Raw genomic sequence first — 19,041 nt, 5'->3', positions numbered from 1 at the left:
AACATATCATCCCTCCTCACTGCTGTAATAGTTTCTTTAATCAGTACCACGACGCCCCCCCCCCCCCACCAGCTTTTTACCCACCTCTCTATCTTGTCTAAAAATCCATAGCCAGGAATATTGATCTGCCAAATCTGCCCCTCATTCAGCCATGTTTCAGTAATGGCGATGATGTCTTATCCCAAGTGTCAACCTGTGCTCTTATCTCATCCGCCTTATTTGCTATACTCCTTGCATTAAAGTATATATCATTCAGCACAGGAAGACCTCCTTGTTTACTACTAACTAAGCCCTGTTTTTTCTGCCTTACGGATTCGCTTTCTAGATACTTCCTATCCAATTTCTGCTTTACCTCCTTCCCTTTTGAATTTGTTCTCAGGTTCCCATCCCCCTGTCAAGCTAGTTTAAACTCTCCCCAACAGCACTAGCAAAACTCCCCGCGAAGATATTGGTCCCGGCACTGTTGAGGTGCAACCCGTCCGCTTTGTACAGGTCCCATCTCCCCCAGAAGCCTCAAGAATTTAAAGCCCTTGCTCCTACACTAACTTTCCAGCCACGTATTCATCCTCTATATCCTTCTATTCTTATACTTGTTAGCATGTGGCACCAGTAGTGACCTAGGGATTACTAGCTTTGAGGTCCTACCCTTCAATTTTCTTCCTAGCTCCCTGAATTCTTCCTGTAGGACCTTGTCATGTATGTATGCTTGGGGTTACTAGCCATCAGGTGGCGCCACTGTCGGATGTCATTGGGCTGTATGCATGTGTGTGTGGCCCAGGTATAAAAGGCAAGCCATCATGTAATGTAATCACTTTGGGCCTGAATAAAGCAGAGCCAGGTTCGTAGCTGTATTAGTTTACAGTATTCAGTCTATCGAGTTATTACATACATAACATTTGGAGACGAGGTAACTTAAGAACCTTCACATGCAAAAATTAGCACAATTGGAATTCTGGAGAGATTCGTGGAGGGAGAGGACAGGGCAGATTTTGTAGCTCGTCTGGACCAGTACTTCATGGCCAACAAAATGGAGGAACCCACTGACGCAGTTAGGTGCAGGGCGGTCTTCCTCACGGTTTGCGGTCCGAAAATCTATGGACTCAAAGAATCTTCTTTCACCTGCAAGTCCAACGGACAAGGACTGTGAGGAATTGTGTGCTCTGGTACGTGACCATCTCAAACCATCATCTCATGATATCGATTCTACAAGCACGTTCGTTCTGAGGGCCAGGATGTGTTGGAATTGGTTGCCGACCTAAGACATCTAGCTGGACCGTGTAAGTTTGAAAACGCGTTGGGACACATGCCACGGGACTTGTTTGTAATCAGCATCAACCACGAGGTGATCCTGTGTAAGCTACTGGTGGCGGAGACGCTGGATTTGAGCAAGGCTATCACGATTGCCCAGGCATGCATGACAACGGACAAAAGCTTAAAGCACATATCATCGAAAAATCGGAACTCAGCAAGTAATGTAGACAAGATTGTATCGTCATTTGGCAGAGCTGCATATGGCAGGGCCTACTCGACTGCGTATGCGAAACCTGTGGCTGCCCAAAGTCCAACAACAGGCATGAATCCGATTTCACCGTGTTGGCGTTGTGGGGGCAATCAGTGGCCTCATCAGTGTCGGTTTAAACAGTACATTTGTAAAGGCTGTTCGAGACTGGGGCATCTCCAGAGTAGGTGTCCACAACTGAGCAAGCGGCTGCGACACACCACGTGAAGGATGATGACCAGTACAGCACGGATCCGGATATGCAATACGAGATACCAGAGGAGGAAGTGTATGGACTGTATTCATTCCTAACAAAGAGCCAATCAATAATGATTAATGTGAAACTTAATGGTGTGCCAGTACCGATGGAATTGGACACGGGTGCGAGTCAATCAATAATAAGCCAGAGGACATTCGACAAGCTGTGGGACACCAAGGCTGTGAGGCCTAAGCTGGGTCCAGTCAATGCCAAGTTGCGTACGTACACTAAAGAACTCATAACAGTGATTGACAGTGCAATAGTCAAGGTGTCGTATGATGGTGCGGTTCATTATTTACCTTTATGGATTGCTCCAGGCAATGGTCCAATGCTGTTCGGCAGGAATTAGCTAGAAAAAATCAAATAGAATTGGAACGATATCAAAGCGTTGTCATCGGAGGAAGATACTCCATTTGCTCAAGTGCTGAGCAAGTTACCCTCGCTGTTTGAACCAGGCATCGACAATTTCACAGGAGCCAAGGTGCTGATCCATGTGGACTCAAATGCAAGAACTGTCCATCATAAAGCTCGGGCGGTTCCGTACATGCTGAGGGAGAAGGTCGAAATTGAACTGGACAGACTCCAGCCTGAAGGGGTCATATCACCGGTCGAATTTAACGAATGGGCCAGCCCCAATGTTCCTGTGTCGAAGAATGGTGGCACTGTCAGGCTTTGTGGAGACTACAAGGTCACGAGTTTCGAAACAGGATCAGTACCATTAACGAAGGCTGATGACCTGTTTGCAACGCTAGCTGGGGGGATGTCGTTCACTAAACTGGATCTGACGTCGGCCTATATGACACAGGAGCTGGTCGAGACAACAAAGAAACTTACATGCATCAACACTAATAAAGGAATGTTTATCTACAACAGGTGTCTTTTTGGAATTAGTTCGGCTGCAGCCATATTTCAGAGGAACATGGAGAGTCTACTGAAGTCCGTCCCTAGAACCGTTGTGTTCCAAGATGACATCCTAGTCACAGGTCGTGACACCGTCAAACACCTGAACAACCTGGACAAAGTGGGACTCAGACTGAAACGTTCGAAGTGCATCCTCATGGCATGAGAAAACGAATTCCTAGGGAGGAAAATTGCTGCTGATGGCATCAGGCCTACGGACTCGAAAACCAAGGCCATCAAAAATGCCTCCAAGCCTCAGAATGTGACAGAGCTGCATTCGTTCCTTGGTTTACTCAACCACTTCGGTAATTTCCTACCTAGATTGAACACTTTATTAGAGCCACTGCACATGCTGCTAAGAAAAGGCGACAACTGGGTTTGGAGTACGTCTCAAGACAGAGCTTTTGAGAAAGCTACTAATCTGCTTTGCTCTAACAAGCTGCTGGTACATTATGATCTGTGTAAGCGTCTAGTATTGCCCTGTGATGCTTCATCATCTGGAGTTGGTTGCGTGCTCCAACAAACTAATGAGTCGCGTAAACTACACCCTATTGCGTCTGCTTCTAAAAGTTTGTCAAAGGCGGAAAGAGCCTACAGCATGTAGAAAAAGAAGAATTAGCCTGTGTGTATGGGGTTAAAAAGATACATCAGTACCTGTGGTCTTCGGTTTGAACTGGAAACAAATCACTAGCCACTTATTTCATTGCTTTCGGAAAACAAAGGTATCAATACCAATGCATCGTTCAGCATCCAGAGCTGGGCGCTGACATTATCTGCCTATGATTATGTCATTCGCCATAGACCTGGCACTGAGAATTGTGCCGATGCACTGAGCCATCTGCCGTTACCCACACCGGAGGTAGAGACGCCACAACCTGCAGACCTACTGTGAGTTATGAATGCTTTTGAAAGTGAAGGAACCCCTGTCATGGCCCAACAAGTTAAGACCTCAGCCAGCCAGGACCCGATATTATTGGTTGTGAAACATTGTTTCCTTAGTGGTGATTGGTCTGCCAAACCAAACAAATGGGTGATGAGACCAAACCTTACAACCGTCACAAAGACAAACTATCCATTCAGTCAGATTGTTTACTGTGGGGTAATCGTGTTGTTAAACCTAAGAAAGGCAGAGAGAAATTTGTACATGATCGACAAAGCACTCATCCCGGTATTGTCATGATGAAAGCCATTGCCAGGTCTCATGTATGGTAGCCTGGAATTGACTCTGATCTGGAATCATGTGTGCATTAGTGCAACACTTGCATGCAGCTCAGTTAAGCACCTATGGAATCGCCGCTGAGTCTGTGGTCGTGGCCATCTAAACCATGGTCCAGGATCCACATCGACTCTGCAGGTCCCTTCCTGGGAAAGATGTTTTTAGTTGTGGTGGATGCATATTACAAGTAGATAGAGTGTATAATCATGTCATCCAGAACATCCACAGCTACCATTGAGAGCCTTCGTGTCATGTTTGACACCCATGATCTGCCCAACATCGTTGTAAGTGACAACGGATCTTGCTTCACTAGTCTGGAGTTTCAAGAGTTCATGAAACTCAATGGCATCAAACATGTGAGGTCAGCACCATTCAAACCCGCATCTAATGGTCAAGCAGAGCGTGCTGTCCAAACCATCAAGCAGAGTATGAAACGTGTAACTCAAGGTTCACTACAGACTCGCTTGTCACGCATATTGCTTAGATACAGGACAAGACCCCACACACTTACCGAGGCCACCCTTGCTGAACTATTGATGAAGAGAGGTCTCAAGACCAGGCTCTCACTTGTCCACTCTGACTTGAATGATCATGTTGAATACAGACATCAAAGTCAGCAGTGGTATCATGATCGCGCTGCTGTATCACGCAACATTTCTGTTAACGATCCTGTGTATGTACTAAATTATAGTCAAGGTCCCAAGTGGATCTCCAGTACTGTTATGGCCAAGGAGGGTAACAGAGTGTTTATCGTTAAGCTCAAGAATGGGCAAACATGCAGGAAACATGTTGATCAGATAAAGCTGCAGCACACAGATGAACTGGAACAGTCTGAGGAAGACACAATCAGTGACCAACCAACCTACCCTCAGTCATCAGAGGACTCCGCTGTCATCAATGAATCTAGACTTTCAATCCCTGATATGGTCAATGAATCTGGACTTTCAATCCCTGACATGGTCATTGCCACTCCCATCAGATCGGTTACCCTGCCCCAAGTCATAACAGACTCAGAATGCTCGCTCATTGCCACTCCCATCAGATCCGCTACCCAGCCCCCCAGTCATAACAGACTCAGAACGCTCGCCCAAGGCTGAAGTTGAACTGAGATGATCAACACGGAAGCGGAAAGTCCTGGACCATCTCAATTTGTAAAAAGACTGTTACTAATATCTTAAAGGGGGATATTGTCATGTATGTATGCTTGGGGTTACTAGCCACCAGGTGGCACCACTGTCGGAGGTCATTGGGCTGTACGCACGTGTATGCAGCTCAGGTATAAAAAGCAAGCCATCATGTAATGTAATCACTTTGGGCCCGAATAAAGCAGAGCCAGGTTCATAACTGTGTTAGTTTACAGTATTCAGTCTATTGAGTTATTACATACATAACAGACCTCATCCCTCATTTTATCTATGCCGTTGGTCCCAATATGGACCATGACCTATAGCTGTTTACCCTCCCCCCCCCAGGATACTCTGCGTCCGCTCTGTGACATCCTTGACCCTGGCACCAGGGAAGCACAAACCCATTCAGGTGTAACGTCTACAACCGTAGAAACGCTTATCTATTCCCCTAACTATAGAATCCCCTATCACTAGGGCTCTTTTATTCTTCGTCTCTCCCCCCTTTGCAGCTGAGACACCCGTGGTGCCTTATAATTGGCTCTGGCTGCATTCCCCAGAGGCACCATCGTCCTTACCAATACTCAGTTTGAATATCGGTTTGAAAGCGAACTGGACTCACGGGAGGGCTCCTGCGCTACCTGCCTAGGACACTTACTACGTCTGGTGGTCATCCACTTCCCCTCTGCCTGCCGCCTTTAAGCTGCGGGGTGACCACCTGCTGAAACGTGATATCCATGTAGCTCTCAGCCTCGCGGATGCACCATATTGACTCCACCCTCTGCTCAGGCTCCAAAACACAGAGCTCAAGCAGTTGAAGCTGGAGACACATCCTGCACACATAGAAACATAGAAATTTACAGCGCAGAAGGAGGCCATTTCGGCACTGGCTGACAAAGAGCCACATGGCCCTTGGTCAGCAGCCCTAAAGGTTCCATATAAACCTATGAACAATGACGGAAAGGCAAAGAGCACCCAACCGAAGCAGTCCGCCTCACACAACTGTGACTCCCCTTATACTGAAACACTCTACACTCCACCCCAACCGGAGCCATGTGATCTCCTGGGAGAGGCAATAACCAGATAAAAACACATGGTTGTCTAGGCTGCAGGAAGCGTCCAGGACTTCTCACATGCCGCAGGATGTGCACTCCATGGGACTGAGCTGCATTGCCATCCCTCTAGTTAGACTTATCTCGTTTAAAATCTACTTGAAAAGAAGTAGAGAAAAGAGATATATTTACCAACTCACCTCACCGACCTCTGTGGCCTCCCGAATTCACCGACCTCTGAGGCCTCCGAACTCCGAACTCCTGACCTCTCGGTCTCCGAACTCCCGGCCTCCGAACTCCCGGCCTCCGACACCCAACCTCCGAACATCCGATCTCTGTGATCTCCGAACTCCCGACCTCCGAACTCCCGACTTCTGTGGCCTCCAAACTCCCGACCGCCAAACTGCCGACTCGCCGACCTCACAGGGCCTACCGACTCACTGACCTCCCGACTCACTCGCTGACCTCCTGACTCGAGTTATGAGTTGCAAACAGAAATTAGTTTTAAAAGACCATTCGCTATTCTTATAATCGTATTGTATAGACATAGACATAGAAAATAGGTGCAGGAGTAGGCCATTCGGCCCTTCTAGCCTGCACCGCCATTCAATGAGTTCATGGCTGAACATTCAACTTCAGTACCCCATTCCTGCTTTCTCGCCATACCCCTTGATCCCCCTAGCAGTAAGGACCTCATCTAACTCCTTTTTGAATATATTTAGTGAATTGGCCTCAACAACTTTCTGTGGTAGAGAATTCCACAGGTTCACCACTCTCTGGGTGAAGAAGTTCCTCCGCATCTCGGTCCTAAATGGCTTACCCCTTATCCTTAGACTGTGACCCCTGGTTCTGGACTTCCCCAACATTGGGAACATTCTTCCTGCATCTAACCTGTCTAACCCCGTATCATATCTTCACACTCTTGCCTGCTACAAGGCTACATTTGCCTTGGCATTATCATTGTATTTGGCAAGGACAGTTGTGTTACCGGAGTCAGCAGTGGAACAAACTGTGCATTACTGCATATCAAGGTAACATTCCTACCAATCCGAATGCAGTCAGTTCCTCATTAGCAATGGATTCTCTTCTCTCCCCTGCACCATCCCTCTGAGTCCCTCAAGGATCTATCTTTGGTCTTTTCTTCTTTCTTATCCACATGTTGCGCCTATGCTGCCTCTTGGTGACATCATCCGCAGGCAGAGAGTCAGCTTTCACATGTACGCTGGCAATGATTGTCTTAAAGTGTTCCCTGCAAAAGCAGCTCCCCACAGAGTGTGGGATTGCCGTATCTCCCAATATGAATTTCTACATGTGGCAGGTTATTGGCAGTAATGTTGCAGTCTTTTAAAACCAACAGGCCATATTTGAGCTATTTCCAAAGGTTTAGTTAACTTATAGACCAGAGGGAAGATCTTACTGGCACATGCCAGGTGCACATGGAGAAATTGTGCACTTACAGTCCATAATTTCTTATTAAAAATAATGGATAGAAAATGTTAGGCTTGGATGCAAAATTTCCAGCTTTACACCAGGAATGGGGAAGTGGATAATTCCCTTATACTCAATAGCTTAACTAAAGCTTGAAAAATAAAGCTTGTGGGGGATAGAATGGCATTGGTAAAGGTCCAGTGGAGAGCTACAAGAGTGATTCCGACTTGAAGAACTTCAGCTACTCGGATCGGCTCAAGGACCTTGGTCTATTTACTTTGGAGTAGCGTAGACTTAGAGGTGACCTGATAGAGGTATATAAAATAATGAAAGGGCTGGAGAGCATGCCTATTGATAGATTATTCCAGTTTAACAGATTGGAGAGAGCCAGGGGACGAGTTTAAAACCTGCATGTCATCGGGAGGAAGCTGGACCAGTTCTTGACTGGGGCATGCATCACATCACATAAAGGTAAGTGTTTTTATAGATAACACTTGCTCTGTGTGATCTCTTGCTCTGGTTTTGATCACCCGAGAGGGTCAGAAAGCAATTTTCAAGAGTATTTTTTTCTCTTATTGGCACAGTGATTTTTCACCTCTCCCTGGAGATTATGAAATATGACCTGTTCATTTTATATGTGGAGGTAGAAAATCTCCCCATATGTTTTGGATATAAATATCCTCCTGTAATAATTGTTTTCCTTGTGATAAACAAGATGATGGGTGTAAATGGGAGATATTAGGGAATAACTACTAGTGTATTCCCTATAGGTTTAGATGTTTAAGATAAATACGTTTCTTTTTTACTATGGTCATATTGCTGGGGAAGTTCTACATCTTATAGTATTTCTTTTTAAAATGTTTTTTCACAGCCACAAGAGCAGAGTAAAATGCCACAGTCTTGGTCTCAAACAGGGATCATGGAAACTGTGTTCAATTCCAGCCTTGGAATTGGCTTCGAAGCCGCAGGAGTGCAGAGTGTGCAAAATGTAGTGTCCCCGCACCTTACATGTACATGAGTTACAGTTACATGACTATGTCATTGCAAGATGGTTAAATACATGACATCACCTCCCCCCTTAAGTCTTTTAGTTTCAAAGGTTAAGTCTGTCAGGTGGTCGACGCTCTCTCTTGGAGCGCCGCAGTTGTGGCTCTGGTGGCTGAGCCTCGGCACGTGTCTCTGTCACTTGAGGTGATTCCAGCCTGTCTGGGCTGGCCGCAGGGACTGTGCATGCTGAGGGCTGTCTTTGTTGCTCGTCCACTGGCAGTGGTGTGGGTGCCATCTCATGCTCTTCTTCAGGTTCCTCCGTGTCTATGCTGAACCTTTTCTTTACTTGGTCCAATTGTATGCGGCATATCTGCCCATTGTTTAGTCGGACTACCATGACTCTATTTCCTTCTTTGCCAATTACAGTGCCCTTAAGCCACCTGGGTCCCAAAGCATGGTTAAGAACAAATACCGGGTCATCTATTTGTATACACCTCCCCCTTGAGCCTCGATCATGGAGCTCTGTTTGGGACTGGCGCTTGCCCTCAACAATGTCTGCCAGGGCTGGATGAATGAGGGACAGCCGCATCTTGAGCGTGCGTTTCATGAGGAGTTCCGCTGGCGGGACTCCCGTGAGCGAGTGCGGGCGGGATCTGTAGGCCAGCAGGAGGCGTGATAGGCGGTACTGAAGGGAGGGTCCTTGGATGCGTAGCATGCCCTGTTTTATGACTTGGACCGCCTGCTCCGCCTGGCCATTGGAAGCCAGCTTGAACGGCGCGGTCCGGACGTGCTTGATACCATTGCCCGACATAAACTCCTGGAATTCATGGCTGGTGAAACACGGGCCATTGTCGCTGAGCAGGATGTCCGGCAAGCCATGGGTCGCAAAAACCGTACGCAGACTCTCCACGGTGATGGATGTCGTGCACGAGTTCAATATGATGCATTCGATCCACTTCGAGTATGCATCGACAATGATCAGGAACATTTTCCCCATGAACGGGCCCGCATAGTCTACGTCAATGCGTGACCATGGTCTGATGGGCCAGGGCCACGGGCTGAGTGGGGCCTCCCTGGGGGCATTGCCCAGCTGAGCACACGTCGTGCACCTGCGAATCCAGTGTTCCAGGTCTGAGTCAATCCCCGGCCACCATACATGTGACCGGGCAATGGACTTTATTAACACGATGCCAGGGTGCTCGCTGTGGAGTTACCTGATGACTGCTTCCCTTCCTTTCTGGGGCATGACTACCCGGCTGCCCCATAGCAGGCAGTCAGCTTGGATGGAGAGCTCATCCATCCATCTCTGAAACGGTCTGACTTCCTCGGGGCACGCCTTGTGTGCTGGCGCCCAATCCCCAGTCAGGACACATTTCTTTATCATGGATAGGAGGGGGTCCCTGTTGGTCCAGAGTTTGATCTGGTGGGCTGTGATGGGGGAGCCCGCAGTGTTAAAAGCCTCAACGGCCATGACCATCTCGGCGCTCTGCTCCAACGCCCCCTCGGTGGTGGCCAGTGGGGGCCTGCTGAGCACATCAGTGCAATTTTCAGTGCCTGGCCAGTGCCGTATGGTGTAGTCATACGCAGCCAGCATGAGGGCCCAGCGCTGTATGCGAGCTGACGCATTGGCGTTGACAGCCTTGCTGTCGGACAACAAGGATGTTAATGGCTTGCGGTCCATCTCTAGCTCGAACTGTCTACTAAAAAGGTACTGGTGCATCTTTTTCACACTGTAAACACACGCGAGTGCTTCCTTCTCGACCATGCCGTATCCACGCTCTGCCTGGGAGGGCGACCTGGAGGCGTAAGCTACCGGTTGGACTCAGCCGTCATCGTTACTCTGCTGCCACACACACCCAACCCCGTAGGATGACGCATCGCATGTTAAGACCAGTTTTTTACAAAGTCAACAGTTTGTTGGAACACAGCAGGTGCCTCGCCTTATTGAAAGCCCGTTCTTGACAGTCACCTCAAAACCATTCACAACCTTTAAGCAGGAGCATGTGTAACGGCTCCAACAATGTGCTTAAGTTCGGCAGAAAGTTCCCAAAATAGTTCAAAAGTCCCAGGAATGATTGCAACTCCGACGTGTTGCCGGGCCTGGGCACGCGGCGGATCGCCTCCGTTTTTGATTCATTCAGTGGGCCGGATCCTGTCTTCGGCAACCCTCCTGCCCAAAAACTCGACCTCTGGGGCCAAAAACACACACTTGGTCTTTTTCAGCCGCAAGCCTACCCGATCCAATCGGCGTAGCACCTCCTCCAGGTTGTGGAGGTGTTCTTTGGTGTCTCGACCCATTATGAGAATGCTGTCTTGGAATACGATCGTTCCAGGAATGGATTTGAGCAAGCTTTCCATGTTTCTCTGAAAGATGGCTGCTGCCGAACGAATGCCAAACGGACATCTGTTGTAGACAAATAATCCCTTGTGTGTCGTGATGGTGGTCAGAAGCTTGGATTCTTCAGCCAGTTCCTGAGTCATGTAGGCCGAAGTGAGGTCCAACTTCGTGAACAGCTTGCCACCTGCCAGTGTGGCAAAAAGGTCCTGCACTCTCGGAAGCGGGTATTGGTCTTGCAGCGATACTTGGTTGATGGTGGCTTTGTAGTCGTCACAAATCCTAACCGAGCCATCTGCTTTGAGGACGGGAATGATGGGGCTTGCCCAGTCGCTGAATTCAACGGCCGAAAATATGCCCTCTCTGAGCAGCCTGTCCAGTTCACATTCAATTTTTTCACGCATCACATACAGCACCGCTCTGGCTTGTGGTGCACTGGTCTGGCGTCCGGAGTGATGCGTATCACTACTTTAGTGCCCTTGAACATTCCGACACCAGCTTGAAACAGTGACCCGAATTTTCTCCGGACCTGTGAGCATGAACTTTGCTCCACGGATGAAATGGTGTGCACATCCCCCCCATTTCCAATTCATCTCGGCTAGCCAACTCCTCCCCAAAAGCGTGGGGCCATTTCCCGAAACGATCCAGAGTGGCAGCCGATTCTGTGATCCATTATGTGTTACCACCAAGTTTGCACTGCCCAGCACTGGGATGATCTCTTTAGTGTACGTCCGTTGTTGCGTCTCAATGCGTTCCAGTTTGGGCCTGCTAGCTCTGTGTGGCCATAGTCTCTCAAATTATTGGGCACTCATGAGTGACTGGCTAGCTCCTGTATCCACTCCATGTGCACCGGGATGCCATTCAGTAAGACTTTCATCATCATGGGTGGCGTTTTAGTGTATGAGCTATGGACATCAGCCACATGAACCCGCTGAACTTCAGCATCTATGGCTTTACCCCAGGTCTCATCCTGCATTGCAGACCCCTCATCTGGTTCCTCTATCTCGCAGATTAGCCTCACTACTGCCTTTTTGCACATCCCGGCCAAGTGTCCACTGACATTACAAATCCTACAGGTATATTGCTGGAACCTGCAGCTTCTCGCAGTGTGTCTACCCCCGCACCTCCAGCATGAGCTGATATTGAGATTGCTGTTAACAAAAGGACTATTACCAGGCATTCCTCTCTGACTGCCCATTTAGCTATTTCTAAGCACTCTGATGGTGGGTGCTAATGGTCCCATCGCAGGATGCATTGTTCCACGAGATGGCGTGAATTGCTGATCCTCTTTCCATTGTCCTTGTTGCAGGCCTATCCTAGAGCCTGTTGCTGCCTGGGCGCTTTCGAAATGCCCTTGCCTGCCTGTAGGGTCCCGAGCTGCATTCACCATGTTAACTCCCTGGTCCGTCGCCACGTTTGGACCAGGGCTGCGTGCGTAAATTAGCTAGGTCTCCTCTTCCCCTGCCATAAAGGTCTGAGCTATCAACGCCGCCCCGTCTAAAGTCAAGTCCTTAGTCTTTATGAGCTTCCTGAAAATGACGGCATGATTAATGCTCTCAATGAAAAAGTCCCTTAACATCTCCCCCCTGCAGGCATCGGAGAACTTAGAGACTGGCCAAGCACCGCAGTTCCGCCACGAAGTTCGAGACGTTTTGTCCCTCCCGACGCCGGTGAGAGTAGAACCGGTGCCAGGCCATGTGTACACTACTCGCCGGCTTGAGATGCTCTCTTCAAAGGACTTGTCCGCCGGCTTTTGGGGTGCGAGCAAGTCTTTCATCAGCGCATACGTCTGTGGTCCGCAGCTGGTCAGTAGATGCACCCTCCGCTTGTCAGCCGCTGTCTCTTCCAGCCAGTCCTTTGTGACAAAGCTCTGATGGAGTCTTTCCACAAAGTCGTCCCAGTCCTCACCCACACAGTAACATTCCTCTGTGCCACCGATGGCCATCCTCGTGGTTCAGTGATTCCTGTTTCTCTTCGCCAAATGTAGTGTCCCCTGCACCTTACTACAAACTCACACGAGGCATGGATATATCAGATATGGTCACTCTGAGACCTTCACCTTTATTGCCAGGACCAAGGAGTGTGGACCCTGGGTGGGACCTCCCCTTTTATACCTGGAAACCCAAGTGAGAAGTGTCTCCCACAAGTTCACCCCCTGTGGTCAGGGTGTGCATTTCTAGGGTACAGGTACAATGTACATGACTTACAGTTACATGACTGTGTCATTGCAAGATGGTTAAATACATGACACAGATGATGCAGACTGGTGCAGTTTCCAATTCTTGACCTTCCTTTGACAGCAGTGAGCAGCCATGGGGACTTGATGCTTGTTCGACCAGTTAATCTCCTCACATCACTCCTAATAACACTAAAGTGAATTACAGGAGGCAATGATTATGGTCAAACCAGACAAACCAGTCTGTTTCTCTGTGGAGTCTTTTATATCACAGGGCCTCATCCCATCTCCCAGATGCCACCTACAGAACAAACCTTTTATAACCTAACAGTTTCCTTCTGTGGCTTTTCAATTGGACAAGGTAAGGCAATAGTGCTGGCATGAATTTCAGCTTTGCAAGGCACACAATCCTATGCAGGATACTATATCCTCCAACTCACTATGAGCAATGCCATAGCAGATCCAATGGTTAGTTATAATAAAATGAACTGTTCTTTTAAATAAATGAAAATTAATTCCAAGTTATATAAGGGCAGATACAAGTTCTAAGTGTCTGCAGTGAACTGGAGCTATATTTGCGACCTGCTGTGAATGTAAAATTAATTCTGGAAGAACAATCCATTGTTTTGACAATGTCACCTCTGAGGTGAATAAACCTGAATGCTAATTTGAACAAACCAAAAAAGACCTTTCTGGAATGCTTGACACAATGTACAATATCTGTGTTAATGAAGAGAGCAAAACAAACAGTATTTATATACCAAGCTCTCTCTGTCTAACTGCAAGATAACAAAAACCAGTTCTTGTTAAACAATATTTATTATAATCAATTAAATAATGACCAGTTCAATTTTATTACATTTAACGGTTCCACTTAATTGGAATCCCTATACATCACTGTGATAATTCAGGCTTCATTTAAATAAAGAAAATATATGGAAATATGTATCAATTATGCTTAAGCACTTTGACCGTATTACATTATTATGGATTCATGCATTTGAATTGATCATTTAGACTTTATATCAGTGTAGGGTTTTAATCAAATTATGATTTAATCTTGTATATCTTAGTACGAAAAGTAGTTATGGAGCTTATATGGAAACCTAATTCCAATTTTCACACTGCCTGCCCGATGGGAGAGGAGTGGGTGGGTAGTTAAAATAGTAGTAGTGTGCTTACCTCTGTGTTCCCACCCACCGCCATTTAACTGTGCACTTTTAAGGAGATGGCTGAGGCGCACTACATATACAGGTGTGGACCTCATGAATATATTTAAATTGAGGTTCTATGATGCAATGATGCCATTTTAATTTTAACAAATCGCAGAAGTCCCACCAAGTATTTAAAGGGGCACATATCAATAGCTAATTGGATTGTAGGATCTCTCAGTTATTTGGATTGGCAGGAGAGTTTCCATCTTCCAGATTGCTTCCTTCTCACCTTTATTGCCTTATCACTGTCAGTAAGCTTTATTTGCTTACAATGGTTTCTATTATTGCTAGTCTCATTTGGAAGGAGGAACAGTTGGAGGAAGAGGAGCAGCAGCAGGCTCAGCAACCAGCAATAGCTGGGCCTATTAATGGTGGGAGGGCCTGCTCGTAGGAGGCCACCCATAGCACACAGGGCGTAGAGATCAAGAATCACTTTCTCAGATCTATCTGAAGGTGCAGTGCATCAGGAAGCTGCACTTCTCCAGAAAGGCTGTCTCAGAACTCTGCAGACTCCCAGAACAAGACCTGCTGCCTGCTGGGCTTTGCCAATGGCTCAATTTTTTTTGACACTGACTATTTTCGGTCTACAGAGGACATTTCCCAGTTTGCAGTACACAGCTGCATTATGCAGGCCACTGATGCCCTGTTCACCAGGGCTAACCAGCACATCACCTTCCCCAAAGACCTCTACAGTTACATGAAAGAGCTTGGGGATTTGCAGCAGTGGCCGGCTTCCCTCACATCCAGTGCATCACTGCCCGTACACATGTTGCCATCAGTGCACCCGAACACCAGCCAGCAGTATTTGTCAATAGAAAAGCATACCACTCCATTAACCTCCAGCTAGAGTGTGATCACAGACATAGGATCATGCAAGTTTGTGCAAGGTACCCAGGCAGTTGTCATGACGCAGTTATCCTGCGACAATCTAATATTCTCCACAATATTCGACCCTCCCAGGAACATGGCAGGATGGCCGCTGGGGACAGCAGATACACCCTGCACACTTGGCTCATGACTCCCTGCCACAATCCCGCACACCTGAGTAACACAGGCATAATAAATTATAGGAGACCACCAGGACCATTATTTAGCAGACTATAGGGGTGATGAAGTAGAGGTTCCGGTATCTCAACAGGTTTGGTGGCTCCATACAATATGCCTCACAAAGAATCTCTCACATCAAAATGGTGTGCTGCATCCGGCACAATCCAGAGGCAGAACCCTACCTTTAGAGGAGGCAGAGTAGTAGCAGCAGTCCTCATCGGTGAAGAAGATCAGGGTGAAGGTGAGGAAGCAGCAGAAGGAGAATCACCTCAATACATTGTAGCAGAAGATGTGAGGGATAAGTTCATTGCTAGGTGATTCTGCTGACTTGTGAAGCGAGGGAGGAGTTAGTGGTTGTGCAAGTGCTAGGATATGAGAAGAGAATGCTGTTAAATGTGTGGTTTGAAGAGAGCAAAGGAAGAGGTGAGTGTGCTTGGAATGAGAAAGAGAGGTTTTGTAGTGTGCCATTGTGATGTCATGGAAGGGAGGGAATAGCTGAGAGTGATGGGGGCTGAGGGTGAAAGAACAGTTGTCAGGTGCTGTTGAGAGAGCTGGAAAGGTGAAGAGTTGTACCCTTGCTGCTCTTGTAAGGTCATCAAATCTCCATCTGCATTGAACTCAGGTCCTGCTGGTAATGCTGCTGGCACTGATCCTCTCAACTGCTTCTGTCTTTGCCTGCTTCATAGTGGCCTTGAGAATGCTCCTGACACCCCCCTCCCTCCTACCTTGCCCTGAATTCCTCCACCAGAAGTCTGCGGGCAGGTGCATGCAGCCCTATGACTCAGCTATACTGCCACAACAGTTTCCAGCATTGTATAGCCCAAAATGGTCGACAGGGCTGTAGTGATCCCCACCCTCCTGTATGGCTCAGAGATGTGGACCATATATAGTAAACACCTCAAATCGCTGGAGAAATACCACCAATGATATCTCCGCAAGATCTTGAAAATCCCTTGGGAGGACAGACACACCAACATTAGTGTTCTTGATCAGCCAACATCCCCAGCATCGAAGTACTGACCACACTTGACCAGCTCCGTTGGGCAGGCCACATTGTTCGCATGCCTGACACAAGACTTCCAAAGCAAGCACTCTACTCGGAACTCCTACACGGCAAGTAAGCCCAAGGTGGGCAGAGGAAATATTTCAAGGACACCCTCAAAGCCTCCTTGATAAAAATGCAACATCCCTACCGACACCTGGGAGTCCCTGGCCAAAGACCGCCCTAAGTGGAGGAGGTGCATCCGGGAGGGCGCTGAGCACCTTGAGTCTCGTCGCCGAGAGCATGCAGAAAACAAGTGCAGGCAGCAGAAGGAGCGTGCAGCAAAACAGACTCCCCACCCACCCTTTCCTTCAATGACTGTCTGTCTCACCTGTGACAGAGACTGTAATTCCTGTATTGGACTGTTCAGTCACCTAATAACTCACTTTTAGAGTGGAACATAAGAACATAAGAACATAAGAATGAGGAACAGGAGTAGGCCATCTAGCCCCTCGAGCCTGCTCCGCCATTCAATAAGATCATGGCTGATCTAGCCGTGGACTCGGCTCCACTTACCCGCCCCCTCCCCATAATCCTTAATTCCCTTATTGGTTAAAAATATATCTACCTGTGACTTGAATACATTCAATGAGCTAGCCTCAACTGCTTCCTTGGGCAGAGAATTCCACAGATTCACAACCCTCTGGGAGAAGAAATTCCTTCTCAACTCAGTTTTAAATTGGCTCCCCCGTATTTTGAGGCTGTGCCCCCTAGTTCTAGTCTCCCCGACCAGTGGAAACAACCTCTCTGCCTCTATCTTGTCTATCCCTTTCATTATTTTAAATGTTTCTATAAGATCCCCCCTCATCCTTCTGAACTCCAATGAGTAAAGACCCAGTCTACTCAATCTATCATCATAAGATAACCCCCTCATCTCCGGAATCAGCCTAGTGAATCGTCTCTGTACCCCCTCCAAAGCTAATATATCCTTCCTTAAGTAAGGTGACCAAAATTGCACGCAGTACTCCAGGTGCGGCCTCACCAATACCCTATACAGTTGCAGAAGGACCTCCCTGCTTCTGTACTCCATCCCTCTCGCAATGAAGGCCAACATTCCATTCGCCTTCCTGATTATCTGCTGCACCTGCAAACTAACTTTTTGGGATTCATGCACAAGGACCCCCAGGTCCCTCTGCACCGCAGCATGTTGTAATTCCTCCCCATTCAAATTATATTTCCTTTTACTGTTTTTTTTCCCAAGGTGGATGACCTCACACTTTCCGACATTGTATTCCATCTGCCAAACCTTAGCCCATTCGCTTAACCTATCTAAATCTCTTTGCAGCCTCTCTGTGTCCTCCACACAACCTGCTTTCCCACTAATCTTTGTGTCATCTGCAAATTTTGATACACTACACTCTGTCCCCTCTTCCAGGTCATCTATGTATATTGTAAACAATTGTGGTACCAGCACCGATTCCTGTGGCACACCACTAACCACCAATTTCCAACCCGAAAAGGACCCATCTATCCCGACTCTCTGCTTTCTGTTAGCCAGCCAATTCTCTATCCATGCTAATACATTTCCTCTGACTCCGCGTACCTTTATCTTCTGCAGTAACCTTTTGTGTGGCACCTTATCAAATGTCTTTTGGAAATCTAAATACACCACATCCATCGGTACACCTCTATCCACCATGCTCATTATATCCTCAAAGAATTCCAGTAAATTAGTTAAACATAATTTCCCCTTCATGAATCCATGCTGCGTCTGTTTGATTGCACTATTCCTATCTAGATGTCCCGCTATTTCTTCCTTAATGATAGCTTCAAGCACTTTCCCCACTATAGATGTTAAACTAACCGGCCTATACTTATCTGCCTTTTGTCTGCCCCCTTTTTTAAACAGAGGCGTTACATTAGCTGCTTTCCAATCCGCTGGTACCTCCCCAGAGTCCAGAGAATTTTGGTAGATTATAACGAATGCATCTGCTATAACTTCCGCCATCTCTTTTAATACCCTGGGATGCATTTCATCAGGACCAGGGGACTTGTCTATCTTGAGTCCCATTAGCCTGTCCAGCACTACCCCCCTAATGATAGTGATTGTCTCAAGGTCCTCCCTTCCCACATTCCTGTGACTAGCAATTTCTGGCATGGTTTCTGTGTCTTCCACTGTGAAGACAGAAGCAAAATAATTGTTTAAGTTCTCAGCCATTTCCACATTTCCCATTATTAAATCCCCCTTCTCATCTTCTAAGGGACCAACATTTACTTTAGTCACTCTTTTCCATTTTATATATCTGTAAAAGCTTTTACTATCCGTTTTTATGTTTTGCACAAGTTTACCTTCGTAATCTATCTTTCCTTTCTTTATTGCTTTCTTAGTCATTCTTTGCTGTCAGTTAAAATTTTCCCAATCTTCTAGTTTCCCACTAACCTTGGCCACCTTATACGCATTGGTTTTTAATTTGATACTCTCCTTTATTTCCTTGGTTATCCACGGCTGGTTATCCCTTCTCTTACCGCCCTTCTTTTTCACTGGAAAAGCTTTTGTTGAGCACTATGAAAGAGCTCCTTAAAAGTCCTCCACTGTTCCTCAATTGTGCCACCGTTTAGTCTGTGTTTCCAGTCTACTTTAGCCAACTCTGCCCTCATCCTACTGTAGTCCCCTTTGTTTAAGCATAGTACACTCGTTTGAGACACTACTTCCTCACCCTCAATCTGTATTACAAATTCAACCATACTGTGATCACTCATTCCGAGAGGATCTTTTACTAGGAGATCGTTTATTATTCCTGTCTCATTACACAGGACCAGATC

This window comes from Pristiophorus japonicus, chromosome 13, assembly GCF_044704955.1.
Source record: "Pristiophorus japonicus isolate sPriJap1 chromosome 13, sPriJap1.hap1, whole genome shotgun sequence".
Lineage (NCBI taxonomy): Eukaryota > Metazoa > Chordata > Chondrichthyes > Pristiophoridae > Pristiophorus > Pristiophorus japonicus.
The sequence above is the reverse complement of the archived record's forward strand: the minus strand, read 5'-3'. Positions refer to the sequence as shown.